Source organism: Oryctolagus cuniculus, chromosome 6, assembly GCF_051225735.1.
Source record: "Oryctolagus cuniculus isolate XC-2025 breed Fujian yellow rabbit chromosome 6, ASM5122573v1, whole genome shotgun sequence".
In the NCBI taxonomy this organism is placed as follows: Eukaryota; Metazoa; Chordata; class Mammalia; order Lagomorpha; family Leporidae; genus Oryctolagus; species Oryctolagus cuniculus.
Genome location: NC_142872.1, coordinates 74,934,772 through 74,961,657, shown reverse-complemented (window position 1 = coordinate 74,961,657; position 26,886 = coordinate 74,934,772). Strand labels below are relative to the sequence as shown.

The 26,886-nt window shown below is 39.2% G+C and overlaps 1 protein-coding gene across 6 annotated transcripts in view; it reads right to left on the bottom strand.

The window, feature by feature from the left end:
• SNTG1 (syntrophin gamma 1) overlaps positions 1 to 26,886 on the bottom strand; it is a 918,312-nt gene that overhangs the window by 767,813 nt on the left and 123,613 nt on the right. The window lies entirely within an intron of this gene.

Below are 26,886 nucleotides of genomic sequence, written 5' to 3'. Positions count from 1 at the left end.
CTTAAATGCTGCTCTAGAATAAAGCAGCTGTAATTAAAATCTTTTATGGTGGCCTTTGTTTTATTACTTTTTAAAAATAGTTTTCCCATGTATTGCCAGAAACTGTGTGGGTATTTTCCTCTTTTGTAATTTGTAGGTTGCTGAATTTTTTTAAAAATATTTTTCATTTATTTGAAAGTCAAAGAGAGGAAGAGGGAGAAGAAGAGGCAGAGGCAGAGGTAGAGAGAGATATCTTCCATCCACTGGTTTACTCCCCAGATGGCTACAACAGTCAGGGCTGGGCCAGGCTGAAGCCAGGAACCAGAAGCTTCTTCCAGGTCTGCTGTGTGGGTAGTAGGAGCCCAAGCTCTTGGGCCATCTTCTACTGCTTTTCCCAGGCCATTAGCAGGGAGCTGGATCAAAAGTGGAACAGTCAGGACTTGAACTGGTGCCAATCTGGGATGTCGGGTTGCAGGTAGCAGCTTTACCTGCTACACAACAGTGCCAGCCCTTATGTGTGGTCTTTTCTTTGATTAATGATAAATTTATAAAAGTCAAATTTAAGGACATTCCTTAAGTACCAATTTCTCATGATAATTTTAGAATTCTCTTATTCAGAACTTTTATTCCTGAAATAGGCAAGAACTTTGAAATCAAACTAACAAATTCTCAAAGGTACTTCTAAAGATTCGTGGAAAAGGGAATTAGAAGATATTTCTGTTGGTACAATTTTTAATTCATGCATTGAAATGTTAAGGTCATGGAAAATGTATCTTAGGAAAAATTATGCATGGATTTCAAAATGTTTGATACCAAAATAAACATTTAATTTCTTTTTTTTTTTTTTGACAAATTTATAGCAGTACCCTAGTTCAAGTGTGTGTCTGTTGATGTATTTTACTTTTGACACAAACTGAGGAGAATAAGCAAATTCATTGATGGAAAAACTGGTCAAACCAATGTGGACTGGTATGAGGTCAATTCAGCAGGAGGTCATTTAGCAGAGATAATAGTAAGGGATCTAGAAGACTCCTACATACTCTACACAGGATGATGGGAGAGAGGAGTGACAGGATCACACAGGGGACACCAAGATGTAGCCAGTTTTGATTTTCACTGAATCCAGCCTGAGGTGGCCCAGAGCCATTGTGCACCTGGGTTGCAAGACAGAACTCAAATTGGTAGGACCAGAGACTTGGGGAAACCCATTCTTCAGTACACCTGGGATTAGGCCACCCTAGAAACACAGGAGATGCTTCTGTATGCTTTATTTTAAGAGATACATAAAGAATCTTGACAAGCATGAGGGAGTAGGATGGAAAGGAGCATCTGAATTAAGCAAACTGTGCTTCAGCAAAAACCATATCTCTGAATCTCACTCAGGGATGGCACATCAGAGGGACCTGGACTGTCAGGGGAAGGCTGAGTTGGACAATCCATAAAATCCCTTTCATTCTAAAATCAGATGAACTATACATATTTCCCAGTTTCTAAAGGGAGATTACTATAATAATAACTATAATGTAGCATGCATTTGTTATAGCCTACACTGATTGCTATCATATAAATTCATCATTTTCTGCAGAACAACTCCAAGTAGGGAGTTTTTTTTTTTTTTTTTTTAAGGGTTAGTAACTGGCTCAATGTTTGCAACTTGATAAAATAATTAATAACTTTGTTCAAGAATGACCAGCCACTTAAGGAGCAATCTAGAGATCAAATCCAAAATGTCTAACTTTAAGAACCATGCTATCAAGCTTCTTTGAAAATGCACAATGGTATTTGAAATGGCATTTGAACCAGGATCAATCTATTTCACATCGAGAAAAATGATCAGAAGCATGAGCATTCTGTTTATCTATCGTATTGTTGTTCTCAACTTACTCTCAAGTCCTTTTTGAGCACTATTCAGTAGGAGTGAAAATATGTTCCAGAGTTGGCACTAATGGCATTTTCAGGGATCTTGTTGGAAATGCAGATGCTCAAGCCCCAACTTGACCTGCTGAATCTTAATTTCCATTTTAACAAAACCTCCAGGTAATCCGCATGAAATAAAGATTGAGAAGCACCAGATCATAATACACTCAGTAAAATCTTCAGAAATACCGTACGTTAAAATAGTACATTTTGGGCCCACGCTATGGCATACCAAGTAAAGCCACCACCTCAGTGCTGGCATTCCATATGGGTGCCGGTTTGAGTCCTGGCTGCTCCACTTCCAATTCTGCCCTCTGCTATGGCCTGGGAAAGCAGTAGAAGATGGCTCAAGTCCTTGGGCCCCTGCATCCACGTGGGAGACTTGGAAGAAGCTCTGGCTCCTGGCTTCTGATCAGTGCAGCTCAGGCCATTGCGACCAACTGGGGAGTGAACCAGGGAATGGAAGACCTTGCTTTCTCTCTGCCTTTCTTCTTCTCTCTGTGTAACTCTGACTTTCAAATAAATAAGTAAATCTTTAAAAAAATAGTACCTTGAAAACTATCTGTAGTTTTTAACAAAACCGTAATCTCATAAAATTATGGAAATATACAAACGCTGGTGATTTCCCAAACTTAGAAATTGGATGTGTTGGCTGTGCAGCCCCCTTGTCAAAAGAAAAAAAAAATCCAAAAAGGAATTGGGACCACTGAATGCTGCAAAGCAAGATTCTAGAAGTTATGTGTCTACAGTGCAAATGAAGAAGCTATAAGTACCCACTAAACAGATGAACTTGTAGCATTGACATTTCATACGTACTTGTTTCTCTAGCTTGCGGGTTATGTAACCTCAAATTCTTTATTCTTATGTAACTTCTTGTATATTTCATAAGTGTGTGGTCCCAGAAGCGGATGTGGGCTAGTGAACAATGCCTATTGTTAGAACACAATTTTAGGCAAACTGGAAGATGATATCATACTTCTGAGGCAATGAAACCATAGTTCGTCTAAGTGTATAGAGAATGCTTGCTGAAGCAGAAGAAGAAGAGCTTGGTTTTAATCTGTTAGCACATTTTAAAAAGTATATGTGTTTCCATCATTCACTGTAAATAACACTCTGACCTCAGAATCAACCCTTAAGACTTCCCGGTCTGGTTGAAAGGCCTGTGAGAGCATTTCAGGCATGGAAAGCCAAGACTCTGTGGCAAAAAATATCCTATACAGAGGATCTCTGTGAGACATCAGTGGAAAGAAAGTGTCATCAAAGAAGGATATACTCTTCTCTGAAGGGAAAAGAGAACATCCACTTTGCTTATGGCCATGTCCAAATACTGATGGAGTCTATGGTCATGAAAGGCTTCCATGGCCTTGGCAGCCCATGGCAAGAGTCTTGAGTGATCACTGACATAATAAATAAGAATGTTAATTGTTAAAGGAACAACAGAAGTCACTGTGCATTTATTCCCCATGTAAGACCTCTGTCCCTACTGAGTTGTACTACGAGAGGTGACTGCAAATTTTGTTCCCAAACTGTACTCTCTATGTTGTGTGTGTGGATGGGTGCAAACTGTTGAAATCTATGCTCAACATGGTCCTCTGTATATAAAATCAAACTAAAGGGGCCGGCGCCGTGGCTCACTTGGTTAATCCTCCGCATGCGGCACTGGCATCCCATATGGGGGCCGGGTTCTACTCCTGGTTGCTCCTCTTCCAGTCCAGCTCTCTGCTGTGGCCCGAGAAAGCAGTGGAGGATGACCCAAGTGTTTGGGCCCTGCACCCGCATGGGAGACCAGGAAGAAGCACCTGGCTCCTGGCTTCAGATCAGCGCAGCGCCGACCATTGCAGCCATTTGGAGGGTGAGCCAATGAAGGAAGACCTTTCTCTTTGTCTCTCTCTCTCTCACTGTCTAACTCCATCTGTCAAATAATAAATAAATAAATATCAAACTAAAATGAACAATAATGAATGAGGTGGGAGAGGGAGAGGGAGCTGGGATGGGAGTTGGGGAGTGGGTATGGGGGGAAGAACCATTATATTCTTGTATCTATGAAAAAAAGTATATGTATTTCCAAATAATAAATCATAAACGATGCCACCTATTGAAGTATCACCTGCCTGTGGTGGACAAGACGCAGTTTTAGAGTCTGTGGATGGCTTAACAAGTGAGATATTCCCCCACCTCTTGAGAGCTCCAGCCTGGTGTGTAGGTACACAAGGGAAAAGGCTGTGAAGATGGACCACAGTATGTGGGATTACAGTGAAAGCATTTCTGAGAATAACGCACTGTAGCACATTGCATCCTGGAGGAAGCAAATCTGACGAAGCTTGGGAAGTGAGTGAACCCAGTGAAAATTTGGATGGAAGAAAGGTTTCGCAGGCAAAGCAAAGAAAATGTGCTCAGAATGAAGCATATCACTGGTCATTGAATACTGGAAGAATCAAAAGTGTTGGGCAGGCTGGTGCCATGCTCACTGGTCTAATCCTCCACCTGCGGTGCCGGCACGCCGGGTTCTACTCCTGGTTGGGGCACCAGGTACTAGTCCAGGTTGCTCCTCTTCCAGTCCAGCTCTCTGCTGTGGCCCGGGAAGGCTGTGGAGGATGGTCCAAGTGCTTGGGTCCCTGCACCCGCGTGGGAGACCGGGAGGAAGCACCCGGCTCCTGGTTTCAGATCGGCACAGTGCCAGCCATAGTGGCCATTAGGGGAGTGAACCAATGGAAGGAAGATCTTTCTGTCTCTCTCTCACTGTCTATAACTCTCTCTGTGTGTCTCTCTCTCACTGTCTAACTCCGCCTGCCAAAAAATTTAAAAAAATTTTTTAAAAAGTGTTGGGCAAAAGCTGCACGGAGATATCAAATCTATGTTTTTGCCATCAATAGAAGACAGTCATGGGCCTTGCAGCTTTTTCAGAGTGCTCAGGAAAGATCATCTATGTGAAAGCATGTTTGAAAAATATGACACACTTAATTCCTATTATTGCACATTGAATTGCAACAAGTCTAATTACTTTTCATGAGGACTGCAGTTATGCTAATCTGGGTGGGTTTGTTGTGAAGAGAAAACTGCATAAAAAATAATTTTCTACATTACACAATATTGAGTCTTGTTGACCTATTGCTTCCCTTGCTTTTGTTCTCACAAAATCTCCAAAACAAACCCTAAACTGGCCTTCAGCAGGCTGTCCTCTAGTTTGATTGTGCCAGGTGCACATTGAAGCTCAGTCCTCACAAATAGCATGATCTCTTCAGAGGACTCTGTGCCCAGGCATGGCTCTCCTTCTCATTCCCACTACTCCTTAACCGGGCTGGTTTAATCTGTTGAGATTGTCTACATCAGTCACAGATGAAGGCTTGTGATACTGGAGGGGCCCACGGTTATTTCTTCAGGCAGAATCAGGACACGCAGCCGACAAATGAGAGGGTACACTGAATTGAGTTGACCACAAGAGGACACACAGGGACTTTTTCTGGAGGTACAGTCCTCATTGTCACACTAAGAAGGTGAGAGTTTTGACAAGTCTTAAAATAAATGACTTGTAAATTCCTAAAGACGTCACTTTTTTGTTCATCTGCCATTTCTGGGGGAATTGCATTGAGAAAAAAAAGATGCTGTGGGTCATACACTTCCTAGATCATAGGAAGGGAACGTTTAGAAGCCAGGCATGGGGAAGGTGGGCGATTCTGTCTCCAAGAGAACATGGTTGGGGCCGGCGCTGTGGCGTAGCAGGTAAAGCCACTGCTTGCAGCATTGGCATCCCATATTACCGCTGGTTCGAGTCACGGCTGCTCTATTTCCTATCCAGCTTTCTGCTATGGCCTGTGAAAGCAGTGGTTGATAGTCCAAGAATTTGGGACCCTGCACCCATATGGGAGACCTGGTAGAAACTCCTTGCTCCTGGCTTCAGATCAGCTCAGCTCTGGCCATTGCAGTCATCTTGGGAGTGAACTTGTGGAAGGAAGACCTCTCTCTCTCTCTGGCTCTACCTCTTTCTGTAACTCTATCTTTCAAATAAATAAAATAAATTTTAAAAAAGGGAAAAATTAAAAAACAACAAATAAAAAATCTGTTTTCAGAAAATGATCTTAATTTCCAAAATTCTCGATTTTCTAGCATGGTCAGAATCCTAGGTTTTGGGTAGAGACCTGAACCAAGTCGAAATTGAGACTCCCTCTATCCTCGGAAGTAACTCCTGCTCTTACTGTTGTAGGAATTTCAAACAAAATGGTGAAGTTTCATTTTAAAATGCTGGCATTATCTTTGCATCTGAACTTAAACAGTGAAAATAGTCAGCAATTCTTGGAGCTTAGAAAATCTTTTTTTCTAACTACATTAGGTATCAAGTCTAAAAGGTTTATCACATCATTTCATTTCTTATTTCTTCTGGTGAAATGAACAAATGAGAATGATCTTTATTACCATTCTTGCCTCTTTTAAAGCTTTCTTCTAATGCTTTGTAAGCATTCTGACGACAAGTGTTATGGTCCAATTGCTGAATTTATTTAGATTGCAAAGGACAAAACACTCTAATTGCTCCTAAAGTCTAGACCCTTAGGAAGGTTGTCTGAACATTCCAGACTTTGATGCTATCAGAAGAAAACATTCATCCTTGCCACCCTTTATTCATTGAGATGTGACTTCTACCACCAAAGGATATGATCATTTATTCTTTTGTCACAATCAAAAAGTGCTCAAATGTCAGTTTCTTACTACTTAACTGGTTTTGATCCATAACTTTTAACCATTAATTGAAGAGATGCATAAAGCACATTCTATATTCCAAATCACATTAGGACAATTAAACTAAGGTGTACCTCCCTCACCCTCTTTATATGTTGAAGCCTTAACCTCAGAATGTAGATCTATTTGGAGACAAGATGTGTAAAGATAGTTAAGTTATGAGTAGGCCATTAGCATGAGCTTTAATTCAATATGGCTTTTATTCATTTAATAAAAGGATGTTAGGACCCTCAGAGACATGTGTGTGTTGGGGGGAGTGCATGCATAGAGAGATCTTGTAAGAACACAGACATACATCTACAAGTCAGAGAACAAACCAATCCTGTCAGATATTTGATCTTGGGGGCCAGCACCATGGCATAGTGGGTAAAACCACCACCTACAATGCCTGAATCCCATAGGGGAACGAGTTTGAGTCTGGATTACTCCACTTCCGATCCAGCTCTCTGCCAAGGCCTGGGAAAGCAGAAGATGGCCCAGGTCCTTGGGCCCTTGCATCCACGTGGGAGACCTGGAGGAAGCTCCTGGTTCCTGGCTTCAGATCAGTGCAGCTCCAGCCATTGTGGCAATCTGGGAAGTAAACCAATGGATGGAAAATTTTTCCTTCCTTCCTTCCTTCCTTCCTTCCTTCCTTCCTTCCTTCCACTCTCTCTGCTTCTGCCTCTCTGTAACTCTGCCTTTCAAATAAATAAATAAATCTTAAAAAAAGAAAAGAAATTTGAGTTGGACTTCCAGTTTTCAGAGCTAAGGTCCTTGGTTAAGCCCCCAGACCAAGATATTTTTGCCCTTGCAAACTAATACAAAAGCATAGTAAAATTACTTTTACCTGGCACTGTGTATGACAGTGTTCATAACAGTGCTGTACCCAGTTTTATTTTGTTTTATAAGATAAATCCACAACTTAAGCCAAGGGAACAGGATGCTCTGCTCCAGCAAAATCTCTGGATAGGGAATGTTGAATTGTTATCTAAAAAATGAGGAGATGGGACCAGATTATCATGAAACTGCAGACTAAGTAATGTCAACTACAGCCTTTCACCAGTGGGTGGAACCTGGAATTTTTAGCATGTGACCATGAAAAATACAGCATTGAAAGATTAGTCAAGTATCAATGTTTGGAATGTGGAATACATGTGATGTACTTTCTCTATTCTTCTTCACTATACAGCTAACAACTCTAAAGGTTGTGTATCTAAAATACAAGAAAAGGCCTGCTCTGTGGCACAGCAAGTTAATGCCCTGGCCTGCAGTGCTGGCATCCCATATGGGCACCGGTTCAAAGCCTGGCTGCTCCACTTCTGATCCAGCTCTCTGCTATGGCCTGGGAAAGCTGTACAAGATGACCCAAGTCCTTGGGCCCCTGCACCCACATGGGAGACCTGGAAGAAGCTCCTGGCTCCTGGTTTCAGATCGGCGGATCTCCAGCCATTGCAGTCAATTGGTGAGTGAACCATCAGAAGGAAGACCCCCCCCCCTTTCTCTTTCTCTTTCTCTCTCTCTCCCCACCTCTACTCCCTTTGTGTAACTTTGGCTTTCAAATAAATAAATAAATCTAAAATGAAATGAAATACAAGAAGACACTGTATATAGAAGAGAAGTAGACAGACCAGTAAGGGACACAAATCTAAATGGGACCACTACTTTCTGGAGAAGTCAGCCACCAGGGACTGTCTGCTGGAGCAGACAAACAAAAGCCCCCAGAAAAATTGCTCCCTTCAGCTAAAGGACCAAAGCAAAAGTAGCCTCAGAAGATGGATCTGTCAGACCACACCTGCTGTCTGCAGCTAAACAGCGCAGAGAAAAGCAATCATCCTATCCCCAGTCACACCAGTAGAAGCTAAGGAGCTGGAGTCCTACCCCTTCTGAGCTGTAGTAAAGCATGTTACACCCCACTGGGCATGAAGATTGAATAGGGTACCGTGACTTTAATACATACACTTTAATACACACAAGTAGGATATAGGTTACTAACACACACGGTATTAGTAAGACACATAGAAGTTCCAAATGTCTCAATCTGCTGGCAGTAATAAATTCTCATTTCCCTCTCTGAGAGATGATGCATAGGAGGGTGCATGGTCCCAGAAGGAGGTGCCTATGCTTCCTCTGTAGACAGTGGGTATCAGTGACATCCACTGTGGGAGTCTGAATGCCCACCACATCCAACACTAACAAAGAACTCCTCTCCACCTAGATGTCAACAGAGTGGAGAACTTGTTCCTGCACCCCTGTGCTCTGGCAGTCACACAGCACATCCCTCTTAGCACAGCAGAGCAAGGGATGAGGAGGACCATGCAACACAAGTTTAAATGAGATCCAGAATCTCAGAATGGCATTCTGGTCTTGATGCACTCAGCAGCTATAACAAAATAGCTTATACAGGGTGATATATACATAATAATAGAACTTATTTATCACAGTTCTAGGGACTGGGAAGTCCAAGACCAAGGTGCTAACATGTCTGATGAGGGCTCGTTTTGTGTTTCATAGATGGCATCGCTTTCTGCAGTACAGAATGACAAGAGAGGAGGACGGTTGTCTTCAACTTCTAAGTTTTCAAAATGTTTACTTATTTTCATCTACTTGAAATGCAGAGGAAGAGAGAAAGAGAGAAAGAATTTTCCATCCAGTTGTTCACTCCCCAAATGCCCACAAGAGCCAGGGCTAGGCCAGGCCTAAGCCAGGAGCTAGGAACTCAGTTTGTTTATCCTGTGTGAGTGGCAGGAACTCAAGTTCTTTTTTTTTTTTTTAACTATTTGACAGGTAGAGTTAGGCAGTGAGAGAGAGAGACAGAGAGAAAGGTCTTCCTTCCGCTGGTTCACCCCCGAAATGGCCACTAAGGCCAGCGCTGAGCCGATCCGAAGCCAGGAGCCAGGTGCTTCCTCCCATGGAGGTGCAGGGCCCTAGGACTTAGGCCATCCTCCACTGCCTTCCCGGGCCACAGCAGAGAGCTGGACTGGAAGAGGAGCAGACAGGACTAGAACCCGGTGCCCATATGGGATGCTGGTGCTGCAAGGTGGAGGATTAGTCAAGTGAGCTCAATTCAAGTTCTTAAGCCATTACCTACTGCTTCCTAGGATGTGCAAAGCTAGATCACAAGCAAAGTAGCAAGGACTTGAACCAGATACTTCCATATGAAATGCTCCTGTCCCAAGTAGTAACCTAACCTACTACATCAGAAGATCTGCTGCACGTTTTTTTTTTTTTAATTTTATTTAACTGAAAGGAACAGAGAAACAGAGAAATAGACAGATGGAGAAAGGTATCTCTTCTACTGGTTCACTCCCCAAGTGCAATAGTCTAGGATGGGCAACCTGAATCCAGGATCCCAGAATTCAATCTGGGTCTCCCATGTCAGCAGCAGGGAGAGAACTTAAACTATCATCTACCATGTAAAGGGTATACATTAGCAAGAAGCCATAACAGGGACCAGAACTAGTGATTCACAACTTGGACTTGAACTAGTGATTCCAACATGGATAGAGGTGACCTAAATGCTGTTCCTAATGCCAACCCCTTCAATTTCTTTTGAAAGAACATTAATTCCGTCAAGCCCTCACAACTTAATCTAATCCTAATGACTTCACTAGTGAATAGCATTACACTGAAAATTCTATTCTAACATATGAATGAGGGCTGGGGGGAGCAGGAACAACAACATTCTGATCATAGCAACATCCAAAACATCTAGGATCTATATGAAAAGCTGAGGATCCCGAACTGAACGAGAAGAGACGATACACACATGTCAAATTGCAATTGCTTAGATGGTAGAATCATCTGAGAAGAATTTCACAGTAGTGTCATTCTAAATATGCTGTAGTAGCCAATCAGGAAGATGCTTGAAACAAATTTTTTGAAGTTAGAAAGTTGCAGCAGAGATAGAATGTCCAGCAAAGTAATTGGACATATGAAGAAATAATAAATGGAATGTTTAAACTGAAATATATTCAGTGGACTACAAACATTACCAGATAAAAAAAACTCAGTAACAAGAGAGATGACACAACTGATGAACTTCTAAATGTCGCAGTAGAAATTATCCAATCTGAACACAAAGGCAATAGACTGAAAATAAATAATTAGAAGCAGCCCAGGGACCTGAAGACTATAACAAAAAGCCTAGTGTTATTGTAATTAGTGTCTTAGAAAAAGAGCAAGGTGGATAAGGCTGGAAAATTAATCAAAGACAGAATGATTGAAATTTTCCAAATGTGGCTACAAAATGTAAACAGATTTAAGAAGTTGAATGAATCCCAAATAGATAAATCCAAAGAAAGGTTACCAAGACATATCATACTCAAATTTCAGAAAACAAAAGATGAAGAAAGTAACCTTGAAAGCAGCCTGAGAAGCAATGCATTACCTACAAGAGGAAAAAAACAAATCAAATGATAGCACATTTCTCACCAGAAACTACTGAAGTCAGAAATAAATGGCACACATATTTCAAGCACTGAATGAAAAGAGCTGTCAATCCAGAATTTCATATCCAGGGAAATTATTTTCAGATAAAGGAAACTAGGAAAATTTGTCACTGAGAGACAAAATCTAAAATAATAACTACAGAAAGTTTTCAAAACCAAAGAGTGCAAAGAAAAAGAAAAAAGAATTCAAGATAATGGAAATGAAAACACAATACAGAATGAACAAAATTATGGCTCAATAGAAACATAATTAGTTGTCCATTTCAGTTTTCCAAATTAAGAGTAGAGTTGATAGAATAAATAATTAAAATGTGGCTCTGAACATATGTAAAGGAAATAATTAAGTTAATTTTATTATAAATTAGAGACTGTGGAGTTATAAAGGGAAGGAAGGATTGTAGTTTCATACGTACTGGTAAAATTAAACATAGTGAAATAGGTGTGTGTGTGTATGTATGTGAGTGTATATGTAATTCCTATAGCAATCACTACAATTATATTGATAAATATGCACTCAAGAACATTTTAGATCTTTCAAAACTGTGCTTTTAAAATTGTTCAAGTAATCCACAGAACACTGGAAAAAGAAAACAAAAACAGGAAAAAACAAAGAACAAATCACTCAAATTAATATTAAAGGGAAAGCTTAAACTTTAGAATATCAATAATGCAATTAAATATAAATGCCCAAACATACCGAACAAAAGACAGAGATAAGTAGTGTGGATCAAAAATAAAATAAAGTTAGAAAACTGTATTCTAGCTACAACATACTTTAAATATAGCAATCTATATAGACAGACAAGTAAAAAATATATGCTGTGAAAACATTAATTAAACAAAAGTAGCAGTTTCTATACTAATAACAGATAGAAGATGCCAGTATTGTGACAAAGCAAGTTATGCTGTTGCTTGCGATACCAATACCACTTATCAGACCTCTGGTTCAGGTTCCAACTGCTCCACTTCTGATTCAGCTCCCTGCCTGGGCCCTGCCACACACATAGGACAAGATGTAGCTCCGGGCTCTGACTTCAGCTAGTCCCACCCAGCCCCTGCTCTTATGCAGACATTTGGGGCATGGACCAGTGAATGAAATGTGTGTGTGTGTGTGTGTGTGTGTGTGTGACCCTGAAACCCTCTGTGTCTCTCTGAATTTCAAATAGTAAATAAAAAATCTTTGTCAAAAGAGATAAAAGCTGACTTCAGAAAACTGCCAATAACACAAATGGCCCACATGATAAAAAGGGTCAGGAAGACATTTATATCTAAATGTATATTTACCAAGAAACAGAGCTTTAAAATAAATGAAACAAAAATTGATAGATCTGATATAACTGAAACTATGGTTTAATATAAAAGGGAAAAACATGAACTCATCAAAATCAAAAAATAAAAATAATGAGTCAAAAATCCACCCAATAACTTCATAATATAGATTCTTTTGGGGCTGGTGCTGTGGTGTTGCCTTTTTCCCATAAGGGGCCGGTTCTAGTCCAGGTTGCTCCAATTCCAATCCAACTCTCTCTATGACCTGGGAAAGCAGCAGAAATGGCCTGAATCCTTGGGCCCCTGCACCCACGTAGGAGACCCGGAAGAAGCTCCTGTCTCCTGACTTCAGATTGGCTCAAGTCCAGCCATTGCAGCCATCTGAGGAGTAAACCAGCAGATGGAAGACCTCTTTCTCTCTGTCTCTACCTCTGTCTGTAACTCTGTCTTTCAAATAAATAAAATAAATCTTTAAAAAAAAAAAAAAACATAGATTCTGGGCTGGCGCCGTGGCTTACTTGGTTGATCCTCCACCTGCAGCACCCACATCCCATATGGGCGCCAGGTTCTAGTCCTGGTTGCTCCTCTTCAAGTTCAGCTCTCTGCTGTGGCCCAGGAAGGCAGTGGAGGATGGCCCAAGTGCTTGGGCCCCTGCACCCGCATAGAGACCAGGAGGAAGCACCTGGTTCCTGGCTTTGGATCTGCGCAGCTCCAACCATAGCAGCCATTTGGGGGGTGAACCAGCCGAAGAAAGACCTTTCTCTCTGTCTCTCGCTCTCTTTCTCACTGTCTAAATCTATCTGTCAAAAAAAAAAAAAACAACATAGATTCTTTTAAGTGTCTGTGGAACATATACCAAATAAAAATAGAAAATAATTTAAATATTTATATGTTATATGATCAGAATGGAGTCAAACTAGAAATCAGTAATAGAATGATAACTGGAAAATCTCCAAACACTTAAAATTCAAACACATACTTCTAAATAACTCATTGTCAAACTGAAATAAAAACTTAAAATAAGCATAAAATTTGTGAAGCATAGTGACAAGGTGCTGAGTGGGAAATTTGTAGGATTAAATGTTTAAGCTATAAAAAAGGAATAGTGTCAAATCAATAATTTAGCTCCCAACTCAAGAAATAGAAATGGCAGAACAAAGTAAGCCTCAAGAATTAATATAAATAATTAAGAACACAAATTATGAAATTGAAAACAGAAAGAAAACAGAAAATCAGTTAACTAATGTTTTCCCACTGGGAAATATCAATAAAATCAACACATCTATAGCAAAACTAACAAAGCAAAAATGAAATGGGGCTGGTGCCGCAGCTCAATAGGCTAATCCTCCACCTAGCGGTGCTGGCACACCAGGTTCTAGTCCCGGTCGGGGCACCGGATTCTGTCCAGGTTGCCCCTCTTCCAGGCCAGCTCTCTGCTATGGCCCGGGAGTGCAGTGGAGGATGGCCCAAGTGCTTGGGCCCTGCACCCCATGGGAGACCAGGAGAAGCACCTGGCTCCTGCCTTCAGATCAGCGTGGTGCACCGGCCGCAGCACACTGACCATGGTGGCCAGTGGAGGGTGAACCAACCGCAAAAAGGAAGACCTTTCTCTCTGTCTCTCTCTCTTTCACTGTTCACTCTGCCTGTTAAAAAAATGAAATGGAAAAGATATAAGATATCAATAATAGCAATAAAGGAAGAAACATCATTACAGACACTATAACCATCAAAAGGATAGTTCAGTATCACTATGAACAACTCTACACATATACATTTTACAAACTACACAAAAAGTGACAAATTCCTGGAAAGAATACTAACAAAATTTAACTAAGACAAAGTAAATTTCTTCAATAACACTATAGTTATAAAAGAAATTGAATTTATGGTTTAAAAACTTCCTAAAAAGAAATCTGTGGATTTGGTGGGTTCATGGATATTTGTACCAGATATTTAAAGAAGATTCTACACATTCTTTTCCAGAAAATAGGAGACAATACTTTCCACCTTATTTTGTAAAACCTACTTTCTTTCTTTTTTTTTTTTAATAAAGATTTATTTATTTATTTGAAAGGCAGAGTTACACAGAGAGAGAAGGAGAGGCAGATAGAGAGAAAGATCTTCCATCTCCTGGTTCACTCCTCAATTGGCCTCAACAGCCGGAGCTGCACCGAGGGCCGAAGCCAGGAGTCAAGAGCTTCTTCTAGTTCTCCCACATGGGTGTAGGGGCCCAAGGACTTGGACCATCTTCTACTGCTTTTCCAGGCCATACCAGAGCACTGGATCAGAAGTGGAGCAGCCAGGACTTTAGTCAGTGCCCATATGGGATACTTGCACTGCAGGTGGCGGTTTTACCCCCTACACCAGAGTGCTGGCTCCCAAAAAGCCAACTTTCAATACCAGACAAAGTAAATACAGAGAAACTGTAGGACAATATTGCTGATGAAGATAACTCCAAAAATTGTTTAAAAATTTATCAGTGTATAAAAAGAATTACATTGGTAACCAACTATGATATGAGTGTTCTACTGATAGATTAGCTCAGTATTTGAAAATAAATCCATATGTTTACTATTTCACAAACTAGAAAAAATTAATTGTATTTCTTAATGCAGAGAAGACGTGTGTCAAGATTCAATACCTATTCATAACAAAATTTTTCAATAAACTAAGCAGAAAATAAGGGTAACTTGTTCAACTTGATAAAATATTTATAAAAATAAAATATACAGCTAATACATTAAATCAGTAAATGTTTCTTCCCTAAGATTGTAACTATCTCAGGGATAGTCAACCTTACCACTACTGAAAAACCTAATACCAGAAACACTAACCAGTGTAATAAAGTAAGCAACTGAAAGAAAATGCATACAGATCTGTGTAAGAAATTATCCGGTCTTCATTTTGTATATGAAATGATGACATTTTCTATGTAGAAAACTCTGAGAATTCTACAGAATAAAATGAGCCTAGAACTCAAAAGTAAGATCATAAGACACCAAGATCAACACACAAAAATAGTTCAGAATGTTAGGGCCTGTAGATCACTGTTAAGTGAAACAAGCCAGACACAGATAGACAAATACTGCATGTACTTTCTTGTCCGTAGAATTTCCTTTAAAAAATAGCCTATCTGGACTTAAAACAGTGATTAGTAGAGACTGAGAGGAACAGGGGAGGTTGGAGAATATAAAAATAAAGTGCAGTTGAGTGAAAGTAATGGATTCTGAGATTCCACAGGTAACTAACTATTTTGCACAATAATGTTTTACACAATGTATAAAGAACAGAAGACAGGAATTGGCAGGTTCCAAACAAAAGAAAAATGAGAAACTGAAAGTGCTAGATATAACAGGAACATGCTATGTGTATATATTGAAACCTGCATCCCATAAAATATACAAGTATTTCATTTCAGGTCAATTTTTTTAAAAAGTACTGAAAATTATGCGTTTGTAAATTACTAATGAACACATGGAAACAGAAATTAAACTATATCAGCATTTACTGTAACTAACAGAAAATTTAGGTGTAAATCTAATAAAATTTATTTGAGTTATGTATTAAAACTCTAAAGGACTACTTAAAAAGAAAAAAAGCAGAAACAAAGAAGATAAATGAGGATTATGTCCATGGATTGAAAGACTCAACATGGTAAATGCTACCATTGTTAAAAGTCCATATAGGGGCCGGTACCGTGGCATAGCGGGAAAAGCCGCCACCTGCACTGCTGGCATCCCCTATGAGTGCAGTTAGAGTCCTGGCTGCTCTACTTCCAATCCAGCTCTCTACTATGACTTGGGAAAGCAATAGGAGATAGTACAAGTCCTTGAGCTCCTGCACCCACAGGGGTGACCTGGAGGAAGCTCCTGGCTCCTGGCGGCTTCAGATAGGTGCATCTCTGGCCAACTGGGGAGTGAACTAGCAGATGGAAAACCCCTCTCTCTCTCTCTCTGCCTCTCCCCCTCTCTCTATGTAACTCTGATTTTCAAGTAAATAAATCTTTTTTAAAAAAGTAAATATAAACCAGATTATTCCAAGTCTATATGGAATGGCAGAGAAATAATAGCTAATGCAATTTAAAAAAAAAAAAAAAAACAAGAACATGGTTGGAGGAATAACCTCATTTACTGTTAAGAAATATTAAGTACTATAAAAGACTGTGCTTGTTGTTGGAGGTATTGACACACAAATCTATGGAGAAAAGCAGGTAATCCAGAAATGGGTCTACATGGTTATTGACAATGCCATTTTCACAAAAGCACTAAAGCATTTTAGTTACTAATACATTAAATGTGCTACAACTACTGGATATCCATAGGCAAAAAATATGAAACTCTAATTAAACTTTTTAAAAAAGATTTACTTATTTACTTGAAATTCAGAGTTACACAGAGAGAGGAGAGGTGGCGAGAGAGAGAGAGAGAGAGAGAGAGAGAGAGAGAGAGTCTTCCATCCACTGGTTCACTCCCCAGTTGGCCACAATGACCAAAGCTGTGCCAATCCGAAGCCAGAAGCCAGGAGCTTCTTCTGGGTCTCCCATGTGGGTACAGGGGCCCAAGGACTTGGGCCATCTTTGACTGCTTTCCCAGGCCATAGCAGAGAGATGGATCAAAAGTGGAGCAGCCAGGACTCAAACTGGGGCCCATTTGGGATGTTGGCAATGCAGGCAGCGGCTTTACCCACTATTCCCTAGCACTGGCTCCTAAACTTTATATCATACACAAAAAATCATTTAATATGGAACGTAGATTAAGAAGATATAAAATTTTCAACTAAAAACTTTTTAGAACTAAACTTAAAAGAAAAATCCTTGGATTAGGTCTAAAGAGTTCTTATCTATAAAACCAAAGTCACAATCCAGAAAAGAGAAATAAATTGTAAAAATGACAACCTCAAGGGGCCAGTATTGTGGCATAAAAGGTAAAGCAGCTGCCTGTGACCCTGGCATCCCTTGTGGGCACTGGTTCCTGCTCTGGCACTTCCAATCCAATTCCCTGCTAATGACCTAGGAAAAACAGCAGAAGATGGCTCAAGGGCTTCAGCCCTTGCCATTAACATGTAAGACTTGGATAAGGCTCCTGGCTCCTGGTTTTTGCCTGACCCAGCCCTGGCCATCGAGGCCATCTGGGGAGTGAACCAGCACATGGAATCAATCTCTCTCTCTCTCTCTCTCTCTCTCTTTTTCTGACTCTCCCTCTCTCTCTTTGCAACTCTGACTTTCAAATAAATAAATCAATTTTTAAAAATGACTTCATCAACTTTCTTTTTTTAAATACAAATCTGTATTAGAGAATTTAAACATAAACTGCTTGGAGAAACTATTTTCAAATCACATCTATCTGCAGTACGTGGGGAACTATCAAAGCTCAACAGTCATAAAACAATTATTAATAAATGCAAAACAGATATGGACTTATGTTTCACTACAGATAATTCCTAGGGTTGAGATTATTAGTTTAGATTTTGAAAGTCTGCCAAACGTTCATATATTAAAAGCTTGGTCCCCAGGGTGGCATCAGTGAGAAGAAGGGAACCTTTAGCAGTTGAGCATCGTGGGAGACCCTTAGGTCGCTGAGGATGTGCCCTCTGAAGGTGATTCTCTTGAGAGAAATGTTATAAAAACCTGTGTGGCTCCGCTCACTCTGTTTCCTAGCTCACCATGTGATTTTTTCTACACATGATTTGCCATTGATATTCATTTCTTTACAAAAGACCAGAACAATGGGGACTCCCAACCTTCAACTTGAGCCTCCTGATGTATGAAATAAATCTAACTTTTCTCTCTACAATGTTATTTGCCCTAGGTATCTCATTATAATGTCAAAAAATTGAATAATACAAGAACATACTAGGAAAACAAGGTCAGAACAAGTTCATTTGGCATCTCTAGATATCAGAGAAATGTAAATTAAGACAATGAGATATTATGACATACCTATTAGTATAACTGAGTATTTTAAAAATCTGATGAAAAATACTAAACAATAGCAAGAATTTGGATTAACAAAATGTCTTACACAATGCTGAAGAGGAAGTAGAATGATATAGTCACTCCAGAAAATATTTCAGCAGTTTCTTTTAAGCAAAGCTAAACATATAATCAACATATAACACAGCAATGGAGCAACTGGTCATTTATTCCAATGAAGTGAAAGCTTAGCTCTACAAAAGTAAGGCTCACAGTTCCTCATGATACCTATTTCTAAAAACTAAACACTGTAAGCAACTTAATTTTCTCTGAAAATAACCAAATGGTTAAACATCCATACCACGGAATGCCACTCAGGAATTAAAGCGAACTTACAGAAAATTGCAGAACATTACTGTTCCACAGTCCTGCAGACTAAAGGAAGCTGTCCTTCCCTTCGCCAGCTCCTGAGGTACTTGCAACTGTTCTGTTTCAATGTCTGCTCTGGTGACACACAACCTCCTCCCTCGATATGTGTCGCTGTCCACTCATGTCCTCCCTAAGGCTCACCCTAGTTAGTCAAGTGTCACCTTAGCTAACTGCATTTGCAAATACTTTATATCCAAATAAAGTCAAGGATAGATGGGCACCAAAACATCATAGGGCATGTCTGGATATAATAGGTGCCAACACTGCTCACCAACTGAAGAGAGAGTGGGGAAGACATTGCCAGAGGAATGTGACCACAAAATCTCGGGGACGGAGCTAGGACTAGACAGCATACACTACTTTGTTTTCTTCTAAAAGAAAGTATAACTTCTATAAGCAAAACTGAGGATGCTACTCCTCTGTTATCCCTATTTTATATAGATTATTAATTTGAAACACAGAACTGACAAGATTAATAATAATCTGTAGCATGATGAGATTTAGAGTTGTGAGTGAGAGGTACTCAAAGACAGGAGGCTGGAAATGGGTACCAGGTAGAGGGAGTGGCAGATGAGTAACAAAGTTACCTTCCACAGTGGGGTGGAGACTGGGAGCAAAGGGAAAAGCCACTCCTACCAAACAAACATGTTTGTCGCTTGTGCACTTGACTCAGATTACATATTCATTTAAATGTTCTTTTACCATGGACATTTCAAACATTGAAATAGAAGTTTTAAATAATGCAAAATCTAAGTGAAAACATCCAAAACCTATTCTTTCATGATGGGTCATGAAGAATATATTCAGTTAATTTTGAAGATTGTCTATTTGTTCAAAAGATGGAGTTACAGAGAGAGAAAGAGAGAGAGAGAGAGAGATCTTCCAAGCTCTGATTCACTCTCCAAATAACCACAGCCACTAGAGCTGGGCCAGGCAGAAGCCTGGAGCCTGGAAGGTCATCCTGGTTTCCTATGTGTATGGCATGGGCCCAAGCACTTGTTCCATCAATAGCCAGTTTCCCAGGTGCTGAGAAGCTAGATGGGAAGTGGAGCAATGGGGACCCAAATCAGTATTTCTATGGGCTACCTGCATCACAGACAGTGGCTTAACCCACTGCACCACAATGCCAGCATCCAGAATTGATTGATTTCAAACAGGAAGGGCAAAAAAAACCATGTATCTCATATATATATGCTATAAGTACAATTTTGAATAATATAAACAATAATAATGAATATAAATCATACAGTTTCCTTCTAATGTGTCCAGGTATTCACTTGTCCTTCTTAAAAACCACACTAAGCAGTCTGATGTTACCTTAACTCATTACATCAGTAAAGACTCCATATGTGACTGAATTAAAGTTCTGAGGTTCTGGGTAGACAACAACACTATTCAATCCAGCGCAAGTGGGCAGCAAAATGGCATAGAAAGTGTCTGGATATGGCCAGTGTCAACAATTGGTCACCAACAGAAGGTACAATTGTGAAAGTAGTATCCTTCTCAACTGGGGGTTCTTAATTTGTGCCATTTTTCTATTTGTGGTTGGTTTTGTGTTTCTGCTGAATCATCTTCAAGTAAATTAATTTCACTCATATGTAACACTTGGCATTTTTGATATGGTCTCAGGCACAAGAGTTTTGAAAACTCTTATGAACTTAATTGGGCAACAGGGAGCACGAACCTTCAATTTTTATGTCACTATTAATTTCCTTTAACCAAATGAGCTATCTCACTGGACAAGTGTATTAGAGTTAGAGCAGGAAAACTCCACTAGGTTATTTTGCATGTTTTCAATACAAGTAGTCCTAGACAATAAGAAGTCAAATAGCAAAAGCTTTTCAGAACATGAGACCTAAAATAAATACTGAGCCACTGTTCTCTGCACATGTCTAAAGACATTTTGAAAAGCTCCTACAAAGAAAGTAAAATCATTATTAATAAGATATACACTTACTAAAAATAACCTAAAAACTCAACTTGATAACAATATAATATGGCTTTCATATCACATCACAAACAAAATGCATGTTGATTGAAAATGACTCACAAGGGATCAAAGGAAATCTTTACAGATAAACATTTGAACTTTTTTCAGTATGAAACAATTTTAGAAAATTTATGTTCTTCTGGAACTCATTTATATTCTACTCTAAATATACAGCAGCCTAAAGTTTGAGAAAATCTGGGCCAGAGACCTAAATACAGAGCTCCAGGGAGGATTGCTGGCTGCTTGCAAGCTCATTTATGTAACCACGAGTCTAGCATTTATCAATGTGAGAAATAGCTATTTGCTTCACTATAACCAGCGGGACGCCCTCTGTATACCAACATGAAACAAAGGGAAAAACTACAATGTATTGATTAGGAAGTTATTTCCTAAAGCAATAACAAAGTAAATGAATAGTTTAAAATTGGTTCTAATGTTTTCATCATGCTGAGATCTCAATACGTTTTTAAAGGAAAGTTTTATAAAAATATGGGATTTTTCTCAGTATCTGAAATTGAGAATTGCTGACAAAGGGCTTAAAAGATACCAACATAGTATTTTGTGACTGCATAAACCACCATGGTCATTTCCCACCTATCTGGTAAATTGTTCTCATTTAATAACTATTCTGTTTGATGTGTTTTATGTCCCTGAGTAAAATTATAAATAGAAAATACACTTTATGTGCTGCTGATATCACATCATCTCACTGAACCACATGTCTCAACTTACATTAAATTTACAATGGGAAAATTTAACATTCTAAATTAATTAATAATCTGAGAGACACAGCTGAATGCATGGTAAAGTCAGAGTAAAAATCTAGTAATTAAAATTTTCAATGAATAAAGATTGATGATAAATGACTTATTTTAAATGACTTAAATTAATGAACACACAACTTTCCATGTGAAATAGAATTCTGCTTTGTGCCAGGGAAGCCCCAGAATTCCTGCACCTTTATATTTTAAGATGTTCATCAAAAATCTCTTTTCTTGGTCTTTCATGCATTCTGGAGTGGTGATAGTAAAGAAATATTGTCATGTAATAATATGTACAAACATTATTTCAATACAGACAACTGGTATTACTAAATGATACGATGTAGTTAGCTTTTAGAAAACAACATGGTAGAGAATATTGGGGTACGAATAATGGAAAATAAGTTAGCTTCATTTATTTAAAAATAAAATTTCCTAAAAGAAATTCAGTATACATGATTTTGTAAGATTTTAAGTAAGTGAGTAACGGCATCCTGCTTTGGTGTATTACATAATTTTGCCTTTACCTAGATCTGAATTCTCTTTGCCTAGAATTGTGGTTCTCAAATCTGTTCTTCATAGTTACCTGGAAAGTTAATTGAAATAAAAATTGTTGGACTACACTCTAAGAGTTCCTGATTTAGCAACTATATGATGGGGCCTAGATTTGAATTTTTTAGCTAATGAATGAGCAGTTAGTCTAGGGAACACACATGAAAAGCAAGTTGAGTAATAAATGAGAACACCCCACTTTCCACCCTTGTAAAACTAAATCCAGATTGATAGAAGAGACTGTTAATAGAACCAGTAAAGAATTTAAGTACATTCACTCACCACACAAGTGAATGAATACATCTGTGACTTAATGTAACTCAGGGAGAGTCAAATTGGACGGAAGCCCAGGGCCTGAAAAAAGACCAGGGCACTCACACCAGTGCCTAGTGGGCATGATCAGGAGGCAGCCTAAACAAAGACCCTGACTGGAGTCTCTTTTGTTCATTTCAATGACTACTTAGATTTCATAGAAATCCAAGTCTGGGGCTGGTGTTGTGGCACAGCAGATTACATCACTACTTATGATGCTGGCATCCCATTAAAGAGCCATGGTTTGACTCCTGCTTACTCTGCTTCCAATCCTTCTTCCTGCTAACGTGCCAGGGAATGCAGCAGAGAATGGCCCAAATAGACAGGTCCCTGCCACCCATGTGAAAGACCAGGATGGAGTCCCTGGCTCCTAGATTCATTCTGGCCCAGACCTGGCTGTTATACCACTTGGGAATGAACCAGTCAAAGGAGGATCTCTCTCTCTCTCTCTCTCTCTCTCTCTCTCTCTCCCCCACCTCTCTCTCCCCCCCTCCCTCTTTTTCTGTCACTCTGCCTTTAACATAAATAAATATTTAAAAATAAGAAATCTAAGGATTACCTTCATGATCATTAGTGTTACTCCTTCTTTTATTTCAGGGAAGATTGACTTACAAGGGCACTGGTCATAGGGAAACTGCCTTTTCCCTACTGAGGGAGCATCATTCGAAGACACAAAATATGTGGGAAAAGACAAGGAAGAGAAGGCAAGGGAGGTTTTGTGGTCAAAGTGCTGAAGATACCAACCTTACAATCTTGAAAATGTCATGGAGGTAATCAGATTTTCTGAAACTCACATTTTCAGTAAGCTTTTTATGACAAAGCAAAACAGACCTTAACCTTGCCCTCTCAACCTCATTTGGTGACTTAAAAAGTTCTATTGTTTTGGAAAGCTATCGTAACAACATAGGGCCATCATAAATGCTACTTAATTTCTTTTCTTTTTCTTTTAAATGCTATTTTATTTTCTTCTACTTGAAAAACATAGTGACAGAGAGAGAGAGAATCTTTCAACCACTGAGTCACTCTCCATACATGTGCAACAGCCAGGACTGAGCCAGATAGATAGATAGATGAAAGAAAGAAAAGGAAGAAAGGAAGAAAGGAAGAAAGGAAGAAAGGAAGGAAGGAAGGAAGGAAGGAAGGAAGGAAGGAAGGAAGGAAGGAAGGAAGGAAGAGCCAGAAGCCCAGAACCCAGAATTCTGTCCTGGTTTCCCATGTGGACAGCAAGAATCCATCCTAAGTCACCTCGTAGGATTCATTAGAAGAAAGACCTAACCAGGAGACCAGAATTCAATCCAAGTCTCCCACAGGCTTTACAGGGGTCTAAGAACTTCCATCATCTTCTATTGCCTCCCAGGTACGTAGGCAGGATTTTGAATCAGAAATAGAAAGCCAGAACTTGAAATGAACTCTGATACAGGATTCAGGCATCCTAAGTGATGGTTTAACCCAATGTGCCACAACACAAACCCCTACTTGCTTCTTTACCGTTTATAAATCTGCTGTTTTTCATGAGTATAAAAAAATCTGCTCATCTATTGGTGCTTATTATAATACCAATAATTTTCCCCAAGCTAGGACCATTTAGGGAAGTACCATAGGAAAATGATTGAGCAATAGGATACTGGGTCATTCTAATTTTAATTATTAATGTTACTGCTGTAACTCAGATTCACTACTTCCCTCTCATCTCTTGTATGTGGCCCTCTCTGCAATGGATACCAAGCAAATTCAGTTCTTCCAAATCCTAGAAAAGACTGATTTCATCCTTTCTACTGCTAACCATGTTGATGTTCCATTGATAACCAGAGTTCTTAGAATGCTGACATGATTTTCCTACCATATATTTACAGAAAATATTAACTAAGTGTTCGAACGTTTTTGCTACTTGAAATTATTCTAATTATGTATCTAACTTCCACATGGACAATTCTGAAATATATTGTGCTAGCATGGAGATGCTGGAGCTGTGGTTGAAAAAAAACCTAAAAACTGGCATGGATAAACTACATATCCTACCAGTTTTGACAAGGGATGACAACTGTGAAAATGACCAAATTCAACTAAAATTGGCAATAAACAGGAATTGCATTCAGAATTATGGACTTCTGGCTGAAGATTGTAGTTGTAAATGATAGTACTCTCCCCTGAAAATAAACTCTGGAATCAAGAGGATTTGCCAGAGGAAGTTCCTTAAGGAACATTCAGCTCTGATGAAAGTCTGAAGATAGACTCTAGAATTACCCAGACTTTGAGTGAATGAGGATATCTGGAAGTGTGGTGAAAACAAAGCCTCCTCAGTAGAGTAGGGATGGCTCCTAGCAATGCCCATTGCTAAGAGGTATCATGAGTGATTCCCAGTCAGCTGGCCTATGGACCAGAATTTCAGAAACTCTGGATTTACCTATATTGACGATGTCCAATCAGGATGAAGAATTCACTTATAGAAAAGCTTATCAATTTCTCCACCATATTTTGTCTTAGGATCTAGGGGCATATTAACTATACCACATAAATTACTTTTTTTGCCCTATATAAAGAACAGAATAAAGTCAGGTTCCTATGTGCATTGGATAACCTGTTTATAATCCAAGAAAGGAACACATTTCAATATCCTTCCTGTCACAGCTTATCAGTATACAAATCTTCTGTCTGTACAGGGTATCAGCTGTGTATTTTCACCATCTGCTCTCCAATAAAAGTCTCTTTGTAAAAGAATACGTGGAGCTAAAAACTGAACATGAAAACAAAGCAAAAAACAACCAACACAGATTAATGGTATGCCTAAATAAATTAAGCAATAATTATTGCACAAAGAAAGTATCTTACAGATAACATATATTTCAAAGAGAATGCAATTGAATGTTTATTACTCCCTAAATGCTTGCATTGTACATAGTAAAGTTTATTATCCATAAAGGTAATTAATAAACTCAGCCTGGCTGTGTTTGCATTCAAGCCAATGACTTAACAGTGAGGTGAATCACAGGCTGACATCTATTGAGGAAGCCATATTTCTGGATTTCTGATTCCTACTCAAGAATACCCAGTGTAAACATATCAATACCAACCCCAAGAAAGCAGAGCTATTTTATTCACTCTGTGTTTGTATTTCGGAAATTTTACCTTCTCTAATTAAATGGGAAAAAAATAAGGAGTAAAATATAAAAATAGAGAATAACTTTCCATCAGAGTAAAATATTTTGCTTTCAAGTTTCCCATTCATCAAGAGATAAGCACTCCACGTGCTGCTGGATACTAAAGGAAAAGATGAATCCATATTGAAGGAAAGACAGTGGCACAAAAGGCCTTGATTGGCTTCTGGTCTTTTGCTAAAGGTCAACAATATAAGTGATCATGAATTTTGCTGACAAATCTCCATCTGTTTTGGTAACTCAATCACTATTGGAAAGGTTACATTGTTTTCAAGGCATCTTAATTTGACAAATGGTGCAAAATAGCCTGCATGTCTATAGAACACTTTTACATCTTTCAATATACCTGGCTACACTCTTTCTTATGCTTTATTTACAATAAGGTTTCAGCGTGGACAACAGCCACCCAAACATCAGATTGTGCAATGGAATTTCAAGCTCCTAGGATTTCCATCATTTTCTCAGGATCATATTGCTTTATACTCTAAACTTATTCTTGAGTGTTTGCAGAGGGATTTAGTTTGGTTAATGTTTTCCTGAATACATAAGCCACATTTTTTTCCTTTGAACTAACGGGTTTATTAACTGTATTAAATGGGTCCATGGAGGTTTAGATGAACTGAGGGATGCATAAATGTATGGTTAAGGGATGGATGAATGAATGGCCCAGATGCATTTTTTTCATAGAGATGGAAAACAAGCTAAAGGACTGCTGAGTGTAAGTGTATAAGGTTAGGACAAAGAGTTCCTTTGGGTTTCACTCAACTAACAAATTTCCTTTCCCATCTTATGGTAATGCATCATATTGCAAATAGCTCTGCACACTGATTTGTATTTTCTTTCTTGACAATTCTATCCAACACTTCCACTCTTTGAAGACAGGCATCTCAAATAAGAGAACTTACATAATTCCTCACAAATCCATCAGACAGACAATGGAAACTTTTTCTACAGCATAAGTGAGAAATATTTGACATACTGTAAAATTCATCCATTTTATACTTCAGTTTTTTCGTAAAGTTGTACAACCTAATTTTAGAGTGTTTGAGGGCCAGTGTTGTAGCACAGCGGGTTAAGCTATTTAAAATACCTGCAACCCATATTAGAACACTGGTTCAAGTCCTGGCTGTTCAGCTTCCAATCTTGCTGCCTGCTAATGTGCCTGGAAAAGCAGAGGAAGGTGGCCCAAGTACTCATGTGGGAGACCCAGATGGAGTTCCTGCTTCCTGGCTTCCACCTCTCCCAGCCCCAGGGCATTTGGGGAGTGAACTAGTGGATGAAGAGCTTTCTCTCTCTCTCTCTCTCTCTCTCTCTCTCTCTCTGTGTGTGTGTGTGTGTGTGTGTGTGTATCTCCCCTCCTAATCTACATTCAGTCTCTGGGTCTCTGAGTATGTTCTAATTCTGGACATACAAGGTGTGATCTAATATGACTACCTTTAATTTAGCTTAAGCT